Here is a 17,460-nt window from a genome sequence, read left to right on the forward strand (position 1 = left end):
TGCTATTTCAATTTTTCTGGCTCCACTCTGGTGCCTTGGAAGAGATTCAAGAGGTGAGGAATCTGCAGATAGTTAAAGTATCCACTAGAAAGACTATTACCAAATATAATTATATTATTTGTTAAGGTCCTTGATAACTAGTAAAATTAAGTTTCCCCAAAGTGAGGCCTAATATTCTGAAGCATTGAAATCAATCCTTGTAATTTCATTCCAGGCTGAGATGGACACAGTGTGTAAAGCATGTGCAACCTCTTAATAGAGTAAGCATGACATTAAGCTAAAGCCCACCCTAAACAATATGAAGCCTTACTAAAGTAATTAAACCCTATCCTTTTGCTGACAAAGTGTTATACGAAAATAAACAAATAACTTGTTGGCTTGGTTAAGTAGTTTCTGCCCTGGACAAATATTTCACAGCTGAAAATTAGCATGCAACACAACCCTGGTGTTTACCAATTACTTCACCTGTGGAGCAGGAATAGGAAATCGTGAAAAGGCCTAACCAAGACCTGGCTGCCATCTTTGCTTCTAGCAGTATTGCAAATAAATGTTTTATTGTAATGGATACTCCTACTTGCAGAGTCTTCATGCAAGTATTCCCATTCTTTAAACTGGATCTTGAAAATGTTCAACATTTTTGACATCTTACAGGGCCAGAATAACTCATTCTGTAGAACTGCTGCAACATTATAGGCTTATAGCCCCTGCTGAGCACCTTTAACGGTTATTAAAAACCCTGAACCAGAGTTATAGGCCCAACCAAAGGTAAGGGCCTATAACGAGGGAGATGGTCTTTAACAGCCAGCATTGCCTAAGGCAGGCGGGCTATAAGGCTATTAGAACTTTCAACCAATTCAGGGTAGAATGTTCAAAATACAAAATGGGAGAAACAGAAAGACAACCATTGAAATGTTGATGCAGAAGACTTATACCAGCCATTATAAGCCTGCAGCTACTCCATTGTCTTCAGTAAAGCTTGCAACATTCCAATGCTCTAATGTCACTTACTTTATTGTATTTGGATTTCTTCCTCAAGAATAGTGAGTATTGGTCATGTTGTATTGTGAAACTGACTTTAATGATTCCTACATCGACACACTATTGTCGGCCAGTGAATCAAATAACTATAAGTGACTTAATTTGGATTGCTGCACTAAAAAAAGGTATAACACGAAATATTTTTTTACAGTCCATCTTATCACCATGTTTCCGTTCCATAGGGCTATATGTGTTACTGTTAACCAGTTAAATGGCACACGATTTACCAACGTGGAATAATGGGATACTGAGTTTCCTTTCAGTTTTTTTTTTTTAAAATGTTTTTATTGAGTCAAATACAAGAACATTAACTTAACATTGCCAGGACAGAGAAATGCAGTTGTGAATATATATGCATAAGGAATATTATACTTCTAAATGCATATTAAACATGTAAATGAATTAGGCATATGCAGCAATATAGTATCAAAGACTCCAAGTTTGAATAAAGAAAGAAGAAAGGGAGAGGGAGAAGAGCTATAGGGATAGAGAAGGGAATCAAGTGATAGCCATGTGGTGAGAGAGGTAATAGACATTAGTTACAGCGAATGTAAGATGAAATAAGTATATATAAGAAGAAAAACAGGAGGAAAATCCATTTCCTTCGCAGTGCGTGAGAGATAGTTACTTAATGGCAACCATAGCTGATGACGTTTGAAGAAAGTTCCTTTTGAATCAAGCTTGTAGCTGTCAAGTTTATGATGATAACATACAGAATTCCACCACTGTCTGAGAGTAATGTTCTCTGAAGATTTCCAGTTAGAAGTAATAATAGAGATTGCAATAGAAAGCAAAAGGTCCACCAATTTTCCAAGAGGCCTGAATGAACTCCAGATATCGTGTATGCCACCCAAAAACAGTAATTCATATGACATTGGTAAGGAGATCTGAGCTATTGCTGAAATGCGAGACCATATTGAGGACCAAAAAGTAGATAGGGATGGACAGCAAAAAAACATGTGAAAGTCAGTACCCTGCTGAGTGTGGCAGCGCCAACAATTGTCATTTTGTGCAAGTTTGAGTTTGTAAAGGCGTACAGGAGTGTAGAAAAGTCTATTATAAAAAACATATAGGGTCTGTGTGAGGCTTGCAGTGCGTGCAGTGGAATGTATCTTATAACATATTTCTATCCCATAAATAAGTTGGCCAAACACCAAGATCTGATTCCCACAATGTCTCAATAGGTGATTTGAGTCTAGGTGAAACAGACGTTCTTAAAAGTTTCTAAATTCCAGCTGCCCTAGGATAATTAGAAATTACAATCGGGTGTGGAGATGATGCAAGAGAAGAATGATTATGATGTATAAGTTTATTGAGGGCCTCTTGGACTAGAGTAGAAAGAATGATATATTGGGATTTCATGCTAATAGGGAGATTATAAATTACTGAGAGAGTAGTATAAGGGATGATAGAGTCTTTATGATATAATTGGGAAATGAGAAGAATACCTTTAGTCATCCAAGCCTTCCAACACAAGGTTTTACCTTGTTTCCTAAGCAAACTATTGTGCCAAATAGTACTGTTAAAGAATTTATTAATGGGAGTAAGATGCAAAATAAAAAAAGGTTTCAGTAAGTTGACTGAATGGGAGATAGTGCTGGGCAACCAGAATTTTGGGGGGTTAGACATAAATATGTGTTTATGGGAAAAGGGAGAAATAAATGTTTCTTCCAAAGAGAACCATAGCTTTTGAAGGGCATCATTGAGTGTAGATAAATAGGGATGTATTTGCTTAATGCCAAAAGATTTGTGATAAATTATAAAGTCAGGAAAATTAACGCGACCTTGTACTTTAGGGAGTTTTAATTTCGAGAGAGAGATTCGGGATTGTTTACCGTTCCACAGGAACTTGGATAGAATTTTATCAATTGAACTAAAAAATAGATCTGATAGAGACTTCTAGCTGCAGCTTCCTTACCTTAGAATTCCCTGGCGTCAGCTTCGAATCCGGAGTTTTTTGTGCGCAGTACCCTGCGCACGTGCTGTCGGACGGCGTCGTTCGGATCCGCGTGCGTCGACTAGCACCGCGTGCGTCGCCAGCGTCGTCTATGACGTCACAGTTGTCTATATAGACGCCGTCTCGGCGCGCGTACGTCAGTTCTTTTCCTTCCGCGCCGGTTAAGCCAGTTTCGGAAAGAGCTACCCTGCTTCGACGGTTTGTCGACGTTTTTTTTTTTGATTGTTTGGAGTCATGTCTTCGAAAAAGACAGGATTCAAGCCGTGTGGTGCGTGTCATCGCACCATGTCGGTGACGGATCCGCACCGAGTTTGTCTTTGGTGCTTGGACAAGGACCACGATTCCACCTCGTGCTCCGATTGTCGGGCCATGGCGCCGAAGGCCTTGAGGGAGAGATCCCTTAAGCTTCTTGCGGCCCGACATTTGTCTTCGGTCGGCGCGACTCCGTGGAGGTCACGGTCCTGCAGTAGGAGGAGGTCGCGGCACCGCTCCCGGAGCCCCAAGTCCTCTTCCTCGCACTCGAGGTCATCGGAAGGGAAGAGGCACAAGAAGAAGTCCAAGCGGACTTCGTCCTCGCCACGCCCGTCGACCGACGAGGCGTCTAGGGAACGTCGACGTTCCGAGCGCGGTTCTGCGGAGCCGTCGCCAGGGTCGCCTCCGCGTCTTCCCCCCCTTTCCAGGGACCGGATCGACCCCCACTCAAATTAAAGAATTTTACGAGGCCATGCGTCTCGTTTTTGAGCGGGCTGTACCCTCGGGTGGGTCTTCGGGCCCCGCGGGGTTAGCAGGGGCCCCTTTGGATTCGACGCCGGCGGCTTCGGCCTCGGCGCCGTTGGGGACCTCAGGATCCGATAACGGATCCGGACCGGCGCCGGTTTCACACAGTCGACCTCCTTCGGCGCCGGGTCCGACATCGACGATTCCGCCACCGGCGCCCACCTGTGGCAGCCCCATCCTTATTCCGGATGATCCGGAGCGACGTCGTACGACGTCGACTCCAAATTCGACGGAGCAGATTCGGTCCAGATCATTGTCTGAGCATTATTTGGAACAGCCAGACGCAGGAGAGGAATGGGAGGGGTCTGAGGACCCTTTAGAATCAGGTTTGCAACAGGACTGGTATGTGGATCTAGGGGAGGCCAGTGGACTGGACACATCTCCAGATACTGGTATGCTCTCTCCTCCTAATGTGGCTACGGAGGAGGGGGCTTCTTTCGCTATGGTGGTGCGTAGGGCAGCTGAGGTCTTGGACCTAGATTTGCCTACGGTGCCAGTCAGGACAAATATCCTGACAGAAGTGCTTCAGCTAGGGGTGTCAACATCGGAACCGTTGTTGCCCTTCAATGAGGCTCTTACAGATGTCCTTCTGGGTACGTGGTCCAAACCCAGCTCAGGGGCTCCTGTGAATAGGACGGTCGGTCGCCGCCATAGACCCGCTCCCAGCGACCCTAGTTTCCTAACACAACACCCCACTCCTGAGAGCTTGGTTGTCCAAGCCTCTACTTCACGTGGTGCCTTCCCTTCCGCTCCCCCGGATAGGGAATCCAAGAGGCTGGATCAGCTTGGGAAGAAGATGTTTTCTTCCTCCAGCCTGGCATTGAGGTCTGTAAACACCTCTTGCCTATTGGGCCGTTATTCCCATACTTTATGGGATACGGTGGCGCAAGTGCTTCCCCAGGTCCTGGAGGGCGTGCGGGACACACTCACCCAGGCTGTAAAGGATGGGAGAGATGCAGCCAAGTTTACAATCCGGTGTGGCTTGGATACGACTGACTCGCTGGGCAGAGCGATTTCATCGTCAGTGGCCCTTCGTCGCCACGCCTGGCTACGTTCCACTGGTTTTTCAGGGGATGTTCAGTCCAGCTTGATGGACATGCCCTTTGATGGCTCTCGCCTTTTTGGCCAAAAGGCAGACTCCGCGCTTGAGAGGTCCAAGGATTCTCGAGCCAGGGCCAGATCCTTGGGCCTTTCAACGCCGGCAAGACAGCAGTCTGTTTTTCGTCCCTTCCGAGGCTTCGGGAGGGGTGTGGTACCACGCCAGCCACAGTTTAGCCACCGTCCTCAGGCTTCACAGCATCCCAGAAGAGGACGTGGTCGTGGTACCATCAGACCCAGAGGGTCTGGCCAGAGGTCGGCCGCTACACAGCCCCCCTCCACCAAGCCCTGCTAGTGTGGTTCTGCTGGATCACGTCCGTCCAGTTGGGGGGAGGATTCGTTTTCATCTCCCTCACTGGTTTTCCATCACCACGGACAAGTGTGTCCTGCAGATCATACGGAAGGGCTACTCCCTTCCCTTCCAGTCTTTCCCTCCTTCTATCCCTCCGACAAAGGAATGGCTGATGGAGGACCATTTAGCTTTGCTCCGCGAGGAAGTTTCGGCTCTTTTGGCCAAGGGAGCCATAGAAAGAGTCCCGATATCAGAAGTAGGCAGTGGTTGTTATTCCCGCTACTTTCTGATTCCCAAAAATAAAAAAGGCCTTCGCCCTATTTTGGATTTAAGGGACGTCAATCTCTTCCTCAAGAAGGAGAAATTCAAGATGCTCACTCTTGCTCAGGTTTTGTCTGCCCTAGACCAAGGAGACTGGATGGTAGCGTTGGATTTGCAGGATGCGTATTTCCATATTCCCATCCTGCCAAGCCACAGATGTTACCTGCGGTTCAAGGTGGGCACGAGCACTTTCAGTTTACCGTGCTTCTTTCGGTCTCACCAGTGCCCCTCGGGTGTTCACAAAGGTGATGGTGGTGGTGGCAGCTCATTTGCGCAGGTCAGGGATTTCTGTCTTCCCCTACCTGGACGATTGGCTGTTGAAGCCTCCTACGCCCCAGGCTCTCGTCACCCACCTCCAGGCGACGGCGGACCTCTTGCATTCGCTTGGGTTCACTATAAATGTGCCGAAGTCACACCTGACTCCCTCTCAGAAGCTCTCTTTCATCGGAGCTGTTCTGGACACAGTGCAGTATCGGGCTTATCCTCCCGATCAGCGGGTTCAGGATATTCAGGTTATGATTCCGATGTTTCAGCCTCTATCCTGGATCTCGGTGATACAGACTCTGAGGCTGCTGGGACTCATGGCTTCCTGCATCCTGTTGGTCAAGAATGCCAGATGGCGCATGAGGGCTCTGCAGTGGGACCTGAAGTTCCAATGGGCACAGCATCAGGGAAATCTTACAGACGTAGTTCAGATCTCGGAGAGGACTGCGGAAGATCTGCAGTGGTGGTTAGTGAACTGCGAGTGGGTCAAGGGCAGACCCCTCTCCCTTCCCCAACCAGATCTAACGGTAGTGACAGATGCGTCACTTCTGGGATGGGGCGGCCATCTGGGGGAGGTGGAGATCAGAGGTCACTGGTCTCCGGCGGAATCCGGGCTCCACATCAATTTGTTGGAGCTTCGGGTGATCCGGCTAGCATTAAAAGCATTTCTTCCTGTTGTGAAAGGGAAGGTGGTGCAGGTGTTCACAGACAACACTACCGCAATGTGGTACTGCAACAAGCAGGGCGGTGTGGGGTCGTGGACCCTTTGTCAAGAGGCTTTACGTCTCTGGACATGGCTGGAACAGCAGGGCATGACCCTGGTGGTTCAACACCTGGCAGGTTCTCTGAACGCCAGAGCAGACTAACTCAGCCGAAAATGCTTAGAGGATCACGAATGGTGTCTCCATACGGAGGTGGCGCAAGGACTCTTTCAGCAGTGGGGAGAGCCTTGGTTAGATCTGTTCGCCTCCGCAGAGAACGCGCAATGTCAGCAGTTATGCGCGTTGGAGTTTCCAAGGGGGCTATCGCTAGGCGACGCTTTTCGACACGAGTGGAGTTCAGGCCTCCTGTACGCCTTTCCGCCTATACCACTTCTGCCCAGAGTTCTCAAGAACGACCGGGCCCAAGTAATCCTTGTGGCTCCGGATTGGGCACAGAGAGTTTGGTATCCAGAGCTTCTCAAAATGAGCATCGGTCCTCCAATCAGGCTGCCTCTTCGGGAGGATCTTCTGTCGCAGCAGCAGGGGAAGGTTCTCCACCCGAACCTGTCAACTCTGCGCCTTCATGCGTGGAGATTGAGTGGCGACAGTTGATGGTTTATGACCTCCCTCCCGAGGTCTGTGATGTCATTCTGGCAGCCAGGCGTCCCTCTACTAAGTCGATCTACGCCTGCCGTTGGAAACGTTTTGTTTCTTATTGTTCAGAGAGGTCTATTGATCCTCTTTCTTCTTCTCTGTCTAACATCCTTTTGTTTATTTTGTCTCTTGCCCAGCAGGGTTCCTCCTTGGGGACTCTCAAGGGCTATCTTGCAGCCTTATCGGCTTTTCTTCAGTTGACTGATCAACCATCTCTGTTTAAATCACCTATAGTACAGAGATTTTTGAAAGGGCTCGTACATCTGTTTCCGCCTGTGCCTTTCGTTATGCCCCAGTGGGATCTTAATCTGGTTCTTACCTACCTTATGTGTGCTCCTTTCGAGCCTTTGCATAACTGTCCTCTCCGGCTGCTCACTATTAAGACAGCCTTTTTGGTGGCAATTACATCTGCCAGGAGAGTAAGTGAGCTGCAGACTTTATCTTATAAACCTCCTTATCTCATGATATATCCTGAGAAGGTGGTGTTGAGAACTCGTGCCTCTTTCCTCCCCAAGGTGGTGACCCCTTTCCATCTGGGTCAAAATATCACCCTGCCCACCTTCTTTGCACCACTGCATCCCTCTAAGGAAGAGGAGCGTTATCGTTCTACCTTGACCGCACTAAAGAGTTCCGGGTGGACGACCAACTCTTTGTGGGGTACGTTGGTGCAAAGAAGGGTCGGGCAGTACAGAAGCGATCCATTTTGCGCTGGGTCGTTCTCTGCATAAAAATATGCTACGCTTTGGCGAAGAAGCAGCCTCCCGAGGGCTTGAGAGCTCATTCCACTAGGGGGAAAGCTGCTACCACTGCGTTGGCACGTGGCGTACCGGTGGTGGACATATGTCAGGCAGCAACGTGGGCTTCCTTACACACGTTTGCGAAGCACTACTGCCTGGACAGTCAGGTGAGGAGAGAGGGGCATTTTGCCCGTTGTGTCTTGCAGGACTTCCTTGTATAAAAAAAATAAAAATAAAAATCTCCTTCAGACCCACCACCATGGGTTATAGCTTGGGTATCTATTCTAAGGTAAGGAAGCTGCAGCTAGAAGTCTCTATCAGATGAACAAGTTACTTACCTTCGGTAACGAGGTATCTGGTAGAGACTCTATCTAGCTGCAGATTCCTTACACCCACCCAAGCCTCCCCGCTCTGGGGAATTGTTTCTCATGTACAGTTGTGTTTATATGTGTGTGTGTGTATATATATATATATATGTGTGTGTTTCATTTTGGCAACTTTTTGCCTTTCTTACAGACATGATAGTGTTTTTCTCCAAACAGTCAGAGAGGTTAAAAGTGTATTGGTTGGTTCTTCCATGACTCTGTGCTTCTGGCGCGGGAAGTTGTGGAAAAGAACTAACGTACGCGCACCGAGACGGCGTCTATATAGACAACCGTGACGTCATAGACGACTCCAACCACGCTGGCGACGCACGCATAGCTGGTCGACGCACGCGGATCTGAACGACGCCATCCGACGGCGCACGCGCAGGGTACTGCTCACAAAAAACTCCGGATTCGAAGCTGATGCCAGGGAATTCTAAGGTAAGGAATCTGCAGCTAGATAGAGTCTCTACCAGATACCTCGTTACCAAAGGTAAGTAACTTGTTCTTTAGGTATCTTAATAGGAAGTGTTAGAAATGGGGTTTTTGGTTGGCAGTCAGGTTGCCCTCTGTCCAAGCAAGAACCCTCACTCTAGTCAGGGTAAGTCACACACAATCCCAAATCAGCCTGTGCTCACCCTCCGGTAGCTTGGCACGAGCAGTCAGGCTTAACTTAGAAGGCAATGTGTAAAGCATTTGTGCAATAGATCATACAACACCATAGCATAACACCACAAAAATACACCACACAGTGTTTAGAAAAATATATAATATTTATCTGGGTATCTTCAGGTCAAAACGATCAAAGTTGCAATATGAATTTGTAAAGATATCACTGAAAAGTGATATAAAGCGTCTTAAGTCTTTAGAAAGTAAACCGAGTCTCTTTCAAACACAAAGTACCTGGTTTCTGGTGGAAAATCTCCTCAGAGTGCCACAAAGGAAGAGGTGCGTGGAAAAAGGGTGTGTGCGTCGATTTCTCCCCAGCACACACGGACTTGCGTCGTTATTTTCCACGCGGGGAAGACGGCGTCGTTTTCCGGCGCGCGGACAGTCTCTTTCTGTGGATCGCGGGGATTACCAGATGTCCCGGGTCTGTGCGTGGATTTTCCTGCTTGTTCTCCGGCTGCACGTCGGTCTGCGGGGCTGTGCGGCGAAATTACGATCTCACGGCAGGCGTCGCGTCGATTTCTCCTCTAGACTTCGATCTGCGGGGCTGCGCGTTGAAATTACGATCTCACGGCAGGCGTTGCGTCGATTTCTCCTCTAGAGGTCGGGCGGCGTTGTCCTTGCGAGGCCGTGCGTCGGATCTTCGATCGTCCCAAGAGCGTCGCGTCGATCAGCGTCGGAGTGCGGCGTTTTTCTCGCCGCGAAATAAGCTGTGCGTCGAAATTTTCGGCGCACGGAGCGTCCAAGTAAAAGAGAGAAGTCTTTTTGGTCCTGAGACTTCAAGGAACAGGAGGCAAGCTCTATCTAAGCCCTTGGAGAGCACTTTCACAGCCAGACAAGGGTTCAGCAAGGCAGCAGGGCAACAGCAAGGCAGCAGTCCTTTGTAGAAAGCAGACAGGTGAGTCCTTTGAGCAGCCAGGCAGTTCTTCTTGGCAGGATGTAGTTTCTGGTTCAGGTTTCTTCTCCAGCAAGTGTCTGATGAGGTAGGGCAGAGGCCCTGTTTTATACTAAGTTGTGCCTCTGAAGTGGGGGTGACTTCAAAGAGTCTCTAAGAAATGCACCAAGCCCCCTTTCAGTTCAATCCTGTCTGCCAGAGTCCCAGTAGGGGGTGTGGCAGTCCTTTGTGTGAGGGCACGCCCTCCACCCTCCCAGCCCAGGAAGACCCATTAAAAATGCAGATGTATGCAAGTGAGGCTGAGTACCCTGTGTTTGGGGTGTGTCTGAGTGAATGCACAAGGAGCTGTCAACTAAACCTAGCCAGACGTGGATTGAAGGGCACAACAAGATTTTAGTGCAAAGAAATGCTCACTTTCTAAAAGTGGCATTTCTAGAATAGTAATATTAAATCCGACTTCACCAGTCAGCAGGATTTTGTATTACCATTCTGGCCATACTAAATATGACCTTCCTGCTCCTTTCAGATCAGCAGCTGCCACTTCAACAGTGTAGGAGGGCAGCCCCAATGTTAGCCTATGAAAGGAGCAGGCCTCACAGTAGTGTAAAAACGAATTTAGGAGTTTTACACTACCAGGACATATAACTACACAGGTACAAGTCCTGCCTTTTACCTACACAGCACCCTGCTCTAGGGGTTACCTAGGGCACACATTAGGGATGACTTATATGTAGTAAAAGGGGAGTTCTAGGCTTGGCAAGTACTTTTAAATGCCAAGTCGAAGTGGCAGTGAAACTGCACACACAGGCCTTGCAATGGCAGGCCTGAGACAGGGTTAAGGGGCTACTGAGGTGGGTGGCACAACCAGTGCTGCAGGCCCACTAGTAGCATTTAATCTACCTGCCCTAGGCACATGTAGTGCACTCTACCAGGGACTTACAAGTAAATTAAATAGTCAATCATGGATAAACCAATCAGTAGTACAATTTACACAGAGAGCATATGCACTTTAGCACTGGTTAGCAGTGGTAAAGTGCCCAGAGGTCAAAAGCCAACAACAACAGGTCAGAAAAAATAGGAGGAAGGAGGCAAAAAGTTTGGGGATGTCCCTGTCAAAAAGCCAGGTCCAACAGGAAGCATCATAAGGAAGAAGTTAATGATAGGGAGAAGCATCATCTTAATGGTGTCCAAGCGGCCCCACCAAATGAGATATAACGGAGACCATTTCAGTGTGAGATCTACAAGCTTTGCAGATACGATTTCTAAATTAGTCCTTAATGTATCCTTGAGAGTAGTGCAGTACCATACCCCCAGGCATTTAATCTTAGAAGAATTCCAAGATAATCCTTCATCAAAGAATACAGAGCCAGTGCAATGAGCATTAAGTGGTAAGACCACTGTTTTGTCTATATTAATTAAGTTTATAGCCAGATACATCAGAATATAAGTTGAGCTCATGCAGGAATGCAGGAAGAGATGTCAGGGTGAGGCATGAATAAAAGAATATCATCAGCATATGCCATAAATTTGATGTGTACATTATTAATTTGAAACCCTGTAAATTGTTCAGATGTTTTTAATTGGTATAGAAAAGGTTCAAGAGCAAAAATAAATAGTAAAGGAGATAATGGGTATCCCTGACGAGTACCCCTTTTAAAAGGGAAAAAAGGAGATTGGATACCATTTGTTATAACCGAGGAACATGGTGAGGAATAAAGAATGGATATAAAATGTCGGAATTTAGTACCTAGTCCATGCCATTCCAATGCTTTCGACAAGAAACCCCAGTAGACCCTATCCAAGGCCTTTTCCGCACCCAATGATAAAGCTGCCAGAGGAATCTTAAGTTTAGATGCCTTGTTAATAATATTTTAAAAGTACGGGAATTATCTGCTACATTTCTATTAGGGATAAAACCAGATTGATGAGAATCAATAAGGTCAGGTTTATATGGGAGTAAACGGAGAGCTAAAACTTTGCCATAGAGTTTACAATCAGTATTAATTAAAGATATGGGTCTAAATTTTTACAGTCAGTCGCATCCAGATATTTTTTTTGGAATAAGGCAAATCATGGCCTCCGTAAATGAGCCAGATGCAGAACCTGACATTATAAAGTGATTAAGTAATTGAAAGAGTTTGGGGGAAAAGAGACTTAGCAAACTGAATAAAGAATTCTACTGTGAAGCCATCTGGGCCTGGAGCCTTACCCTTGGGGAGAGATTGTAAAGATGTATATAGTTCGGTAAGTTGTAGGGGTTGGTCTAAAGATGAGAGGTCAATCTGCAATGGGTCTCTTGGTTTGAGATTAGAGAAATATTGGTTGAGAGATTCAACTGTTGGTATGTGTTCTGGAGCGTACAGGTCCTTATAGTAAGAAGCGAAACACAATGCTATATCTTTATCTCTAAAGTGTTTAACACCATTGTTATCTGTGATAGATTTAATAGTTGTTTTTTCTTTTCTTTGTTTCAAATATTGAGCTAGAAGAGAACCAGCTTTATTGTTACCACCATAATATCTGGCATTTATTTTCAGGAGGGTGCCGCATGCTTGTTCAGTGGTATATTGGTTAAACTCCATTTTAGCTGAGACTAGTGCTTCAAGATGTGATTTACTAGTTTTGTGAGTATAGTATTCATGTTCTAGGGACTTTATTTTTTCAAGTATGGAAGTCGATTTTTGTTGAGCAGACTTTTTTTTTGAGTGAGCGAAACTTATGATCAAACCCCTAGAGGCTGCTTTGAATGCATCCCACACAAAATGAAATGATAGTTGATCACTATCGTTGATGTGAAAATATTCTTCTATAAACTTACTGTAGGAAGCGATAAACGTAGCATCTGAATGTAGAGAGTTATTAAACCTCCATGAAGATGTTTTAGAACCTTTAAGAAAAAGATCAAGGTCAGTAATCACAGGTGTGTGATCTGAGATCAAAATAGCACTGATTTCAGAGTTGACCATATGTTGCAATAAACCTTTACTCAGAAAGATATAATCAAGCCTAGAATGGGAATGGTGGGTAGGAGAATAAAAAGAGTATTCCAAGAGATCGGAATTGCATAATCTCCAGGAATCAGAAAGAGAATGCTGTAAAATAAAGTTTTTAAAAGCTTTGTGGGAGGCATGTGGAATGAAACGTGACGTGGATCGTCTGTCCAAAAATGGATCGAGTATTTGGTTGCAGTCACCACCTATTAGTAAATTGTTTGAGGAATGTTCAGAGACAATATGTGAAAGATTCTTCCAAAAATTTGGATCCGGATGTGTGGGGCCGTATATATTTAGGATAGTAAGAGAAATATTGTCAATTGTAAATGTAACAAGTACACAGCGACCTTCTGTATCTTGATGCTGTGAAATTATGGTAGGTTTGAGAGATTTATGACAGAGTATAATTGCCCCATTTTTGTTTGTGATGGAAGGGGAGTAGAAAATGTCCCCCACCCATTGTTTTTTAAGCTTAATTGCCTCAGAGTCGTTGAGATGAGTCTCTTGCAACAAAGCAATGTGGCATTTCAAACGAGCAAGGTGAGATAAGACACGCTGACGTTTAATGGGATGTTTAAGCCCCTTAACATTCCAAGTAACAGTTCTAAGTTCCATAACAAGAAGTATTAATAAACAACTGCTGTAACAAGGAAAAAAACTAGGCATATCAATTTTGCAAAATCCAAGAAATGGGAAAGAAACAAGATAGTAAAGAAAAAGAAAAGGAGGTAGATGACCTCCAGAAGTTGTATATACATGGATGTGGCAATACAGGGACTAAAGTCCACGAAAGCTAAAGAAAAGAAGATAGAAAGTGAATACCCCGAAAGGTAGAGGGACAGCGGAGAACCTGAAAAGACAGGCAAGAGTGGCTTCAGCACAAGAAAAGTGATATTAGATATTAGAACATATGAAGGCGAGTTTCATGGAAGAAAAAAAAAAACATACAAACGAAAAATGTACCATTCAGGAGACCAAATAACGTAATAACTACAGTAAAGGAGTGTGACATGAAAAACAATAAAAATCAAAGCTTACCAGTGGAACGTGTAGGAGAACAATTTGGATGGTGAGAAAGGGATACGGTTGGGAAAGGAACATGAGGATTGCACAAAGAACACTATCTAAAAAAATATATATATATATATATATATATATATATATATATATATATATATATATATAAAAATAAGAAGATGCAGAGAAGGAAAACCATGGATATAAATATTAAACATAACCATTACTATTAAACTGTCCAGAAAAAAAAAAAAAGGACATTAAAGACAAATTAAATTATATCTTCAAGTAATTGCAGATGCTCCTAGTTCCATTGCTTCGGTTTTGTGTTGGTTAATAAAAGTTTGTCATGCTAAAGGTTCCTCAAATGAGTAAGATTTGTCCTGGAATGTAATTTTAAAAAGGCATGGGTCAAGACCATATTGAATATCCAAGGATTTTAGTTGTAGATGTAAGTCCAAAAACTGTTTGCGACGTGCAGCTGTATCAGGAGAGAAGTCTTGTGTGAAAAACACTTTATGACCTGAGCATAGCAAAGAGCCCATCTTTTTGGCTTCCGAGAGTATTTGCATCAAGTCAGTAAATTGGAGAAAAATAATAATAATTCCTCTAGGATGTGCAGGAGAGCCAGTTGAAGTCTGTGGACCTAAACGATGTGCTCGTTGGATAGAGAGGGGAGAGGTAGAAGTCAAGTGAAGAATTGAAGGTATTGCTGTTTGAAGGAATGCAATCATGTTAGAGCCTTCCAAACCTTCTGTAATCCCATAAAGGCGAAGATTATTTCTCCTATTTCTGTTTCCTAAGTTTTCAGTAAGCCTTTTAAGTTGAGCTATGTCCTTGGAGATCCGAGGATTGACAGTGTTACAATCTTCAAGGTTACTGACTCTCTGTTCCAGAGTACAAATTTGTTGTTAGTGTTGGGACCATTGCTCCTCAATACGTTGCAAAGAGGCATTAGTGTCCATCATAAAGGGCTTTAGTGCACGCAATTCTTCCATGACATCATCTAGAGTAAGATGTGTAGGTGATTTTGAGGGAGAATCAACGTCTTTTTTTGGGGGGCTTGTGTTTATTCTTTGAAACCAATCAGATAAATATCAAAAGTGCTTCCTGCAATATGGTCGATCCCATCCTGGTTTATACAGACCAGGCTGAGACCCAATGATGAAACATGCCACTAATAGAGTGGTAAAAGTCTACTAAAAAAAAAAATGAAGGGAGTTTTTCTTGAATTCTTGTCTGATATAATTTGTGGAGGTCAGCTAGACGGCTATAGGATACCTAAGTGTTTTGATAATTGTCTAGGGCAATGGTATTCTGAACCCATCTTAAAATCAATATCTCCCCCTTCCAATCAAACTTTGGATGTACCTGGGGTTACAAGGCATTTACTGACCATTTCAAACTGTCATGCCGTCCGGATGGTGTTGGGGGGCCTGGGGGTGTAGCGGAGGGGGGATGTGACAAGCTCTATGGGCGGATTAGTGGTGTTCATGGCTTTGTGATGTCCTTTAAGAAATTCAGCAAACATAATCCTCATGACTCGTTGATTCTGTTTATATTGCCACTGTGGAGCCTGCAGAAACAAGAATGGGAATGCTACACCTCCATCCAGCCTTTATTGCCCTGCGTAGTTGTTGGTCTCTGCTGCCCAGTATACAACCCTACCAACTTGGTCCTATCAAGACTGTGAGGCACTTACATGGTACCAGTTCAGTTGTGGACTAGCCTACTCTTCCACCCCTCGTGCTGCTGCCAATCACTAAAGCTGATGGGGCTTTCGGAGCTTGACTGTTCAAGGCCTCAATGCCTGGCATGGCCTGCACAATCAAATATTTGTTTTTCTGGTGCCAGTACAAAGATTTGCGGTGTGAAATCCTGGGACCTGGGAAAACCTGTCTCTTCCTCCGTGCAGTTAAGATTCTTGTGGGTGTTTTTTAGGTTTTTCCCTAACGCCTCAGCAAAGCAAAGGCTCAGTAAACCTTCTGGAGTGCCTGGATTTGCTGGAGATGAACAGGAAGCCATTTCTCCGCCCAGTCAAGCCGCACCCCCATTTGATCAGAAATGAAATTCCAGTGATTATCTTGATCGCTACCCTACAGAATTTTTCCTGGGAAGGCTGGATAGTGTCAATAGACTTGCAAGACATACATGAATAACCTCTTACAGGTATAACCATTTTATTCACTTTTATTGTGCTAGAACAACACTATCCATTTATTCTTCTTTTTAGGCTTTCCATGCCACCGAATATATTCACGAAGGTCGCAATTGTTGAGAAGGCATTAAAGCAAGGGTCTCAGATGTTTGCATTCATCTCACTCGCTTATAAAGATAGAAAATGCAAGACAGACAGTCATCTCCATATAACATATACCTTTGTACCATCTGAATTTGGGGAAATCTTTCTTTACCATATTTTTAATTCTAGAGGCTAAGTTGTAGATGTGGTCTTAGTACTGTCCCTCGGGTACCATTAGAAAGAATTCTGCAGAATTCTCTCATTTTTTAAAACTATTTAATCATATCTCACCGAAGATTTTGAACGGTAGCAAATGTAAAAGAACGTACTAAAAGGGAAGCAGGTAAGATCTTAGTTGGAATAGAACTCGGGACATTTGTATTGGCACATATCACTGTAGGCTCAGAATGGGTAAAACCCTTTCATACGTCAGGCCCTTGGTTACATGCTTTCTCCCCTGGGGGTTAGGTTCCACGTGGAGGATCATTCCATCACTGAATCTGTTATTACAGCAAATAATGGAACTTAATCGTCCAGTGTTTATCCCACCAGGCTAAGTTAAAGAAGATACACAAGTAAGTTCCGAAGAGGACACAGTTCTTGTGTGCTACTCATGAAAAGAGAGGATGGGTTAGACTTTAACAGCATCACGTTATCCACTGTTTGAACAGACTGCACTGCTGATAAGACTGTGCTATAAACTATTAACCGGCTGTAGTTATAGGAGCAACAGTGTTCGTGGACCGCTCAGTCACTGCTGCCATTTTGAGAAGACCCTCAGTCCTGAATACATGTGAGAGTAACGTAGGTGATTTTTTCTACACCTTTGGTAAGCACCTGGCCGTGGATGAGGAATGTATTGGCCTATGATTCTGCCTCAGTTTCTGGTTTGATTGGTCTATCTGCTTTTCCTCGAATCCTCCATAATGCAGTCAGTAAATGGCAGCATTTCAAGACTACGAACCAGTGATTAGAAACATTAATTAGAAGAATGAGATACCTTAAGTGTATCTAAAGAGGAGAAAAGAGAAGCGGGGGACTCAAATAACAATGAGACAGAGTCGAGTCTATGAATTAAAACCTTCAGAAGAGACCAGAAAAAGCAATAAATGTAGGACAAATGTGTGCAAATGGAACCGAGCAAGAGACGGAGACACACATAGACAATCGGCAAATATGCGAGCCAAAATTGGCAAATATGAGAAACCTGATGGAGGCCATGCCTATATTAACCGATGGTGGCCTTTATTATAATGCAGCCTGGATGGATTATGCGTACATACACTGCGTGACTCGTGCTGGATAACTCTATGGGTGGTGGGTGTGTACTAATGAGCATGAAGGTCAGAAAGTGTTACTCGTGCCCCATTGGTGTCTGCAATGTGTGTAGTCTCAACGATGAAGCCAAACGTATTGACTATGTTTTTGTGGATCACTGTG

At 44.7% G+C, this 17,460-nt stretch overlaps 1 protein-coding gene across 1 annotated transcript in view; it reads left to right on the forward strand.

Annotated features, from left to right (window-relative positions):
- Nucleotides 1–17,460, forward strand: part of BUB1 (BUB1 mitotic checkpoint serine/threonine kinase) — a 640,511-nt gene that overhangs the window by 506,911 nt on the left and 116,140 nt on the right. The gene's annotated exons all lie outside the window — the stretch shown is intronic.

Source organism: Pleurodeles waltl, chromosome 5 (genome assembly GCF_031143425.1).
Source record: "Pleurodeles waltl isolate 20211129_DDA chromosome 5, aPleWal1.hap1.20221129, whole genome shotgun sequence".
NCBI lineage: Eukaryota > Metazoa > Chordata > Amphibia > Caudata > Salamandridae > Pleurodeles > Pleurodeles waltl.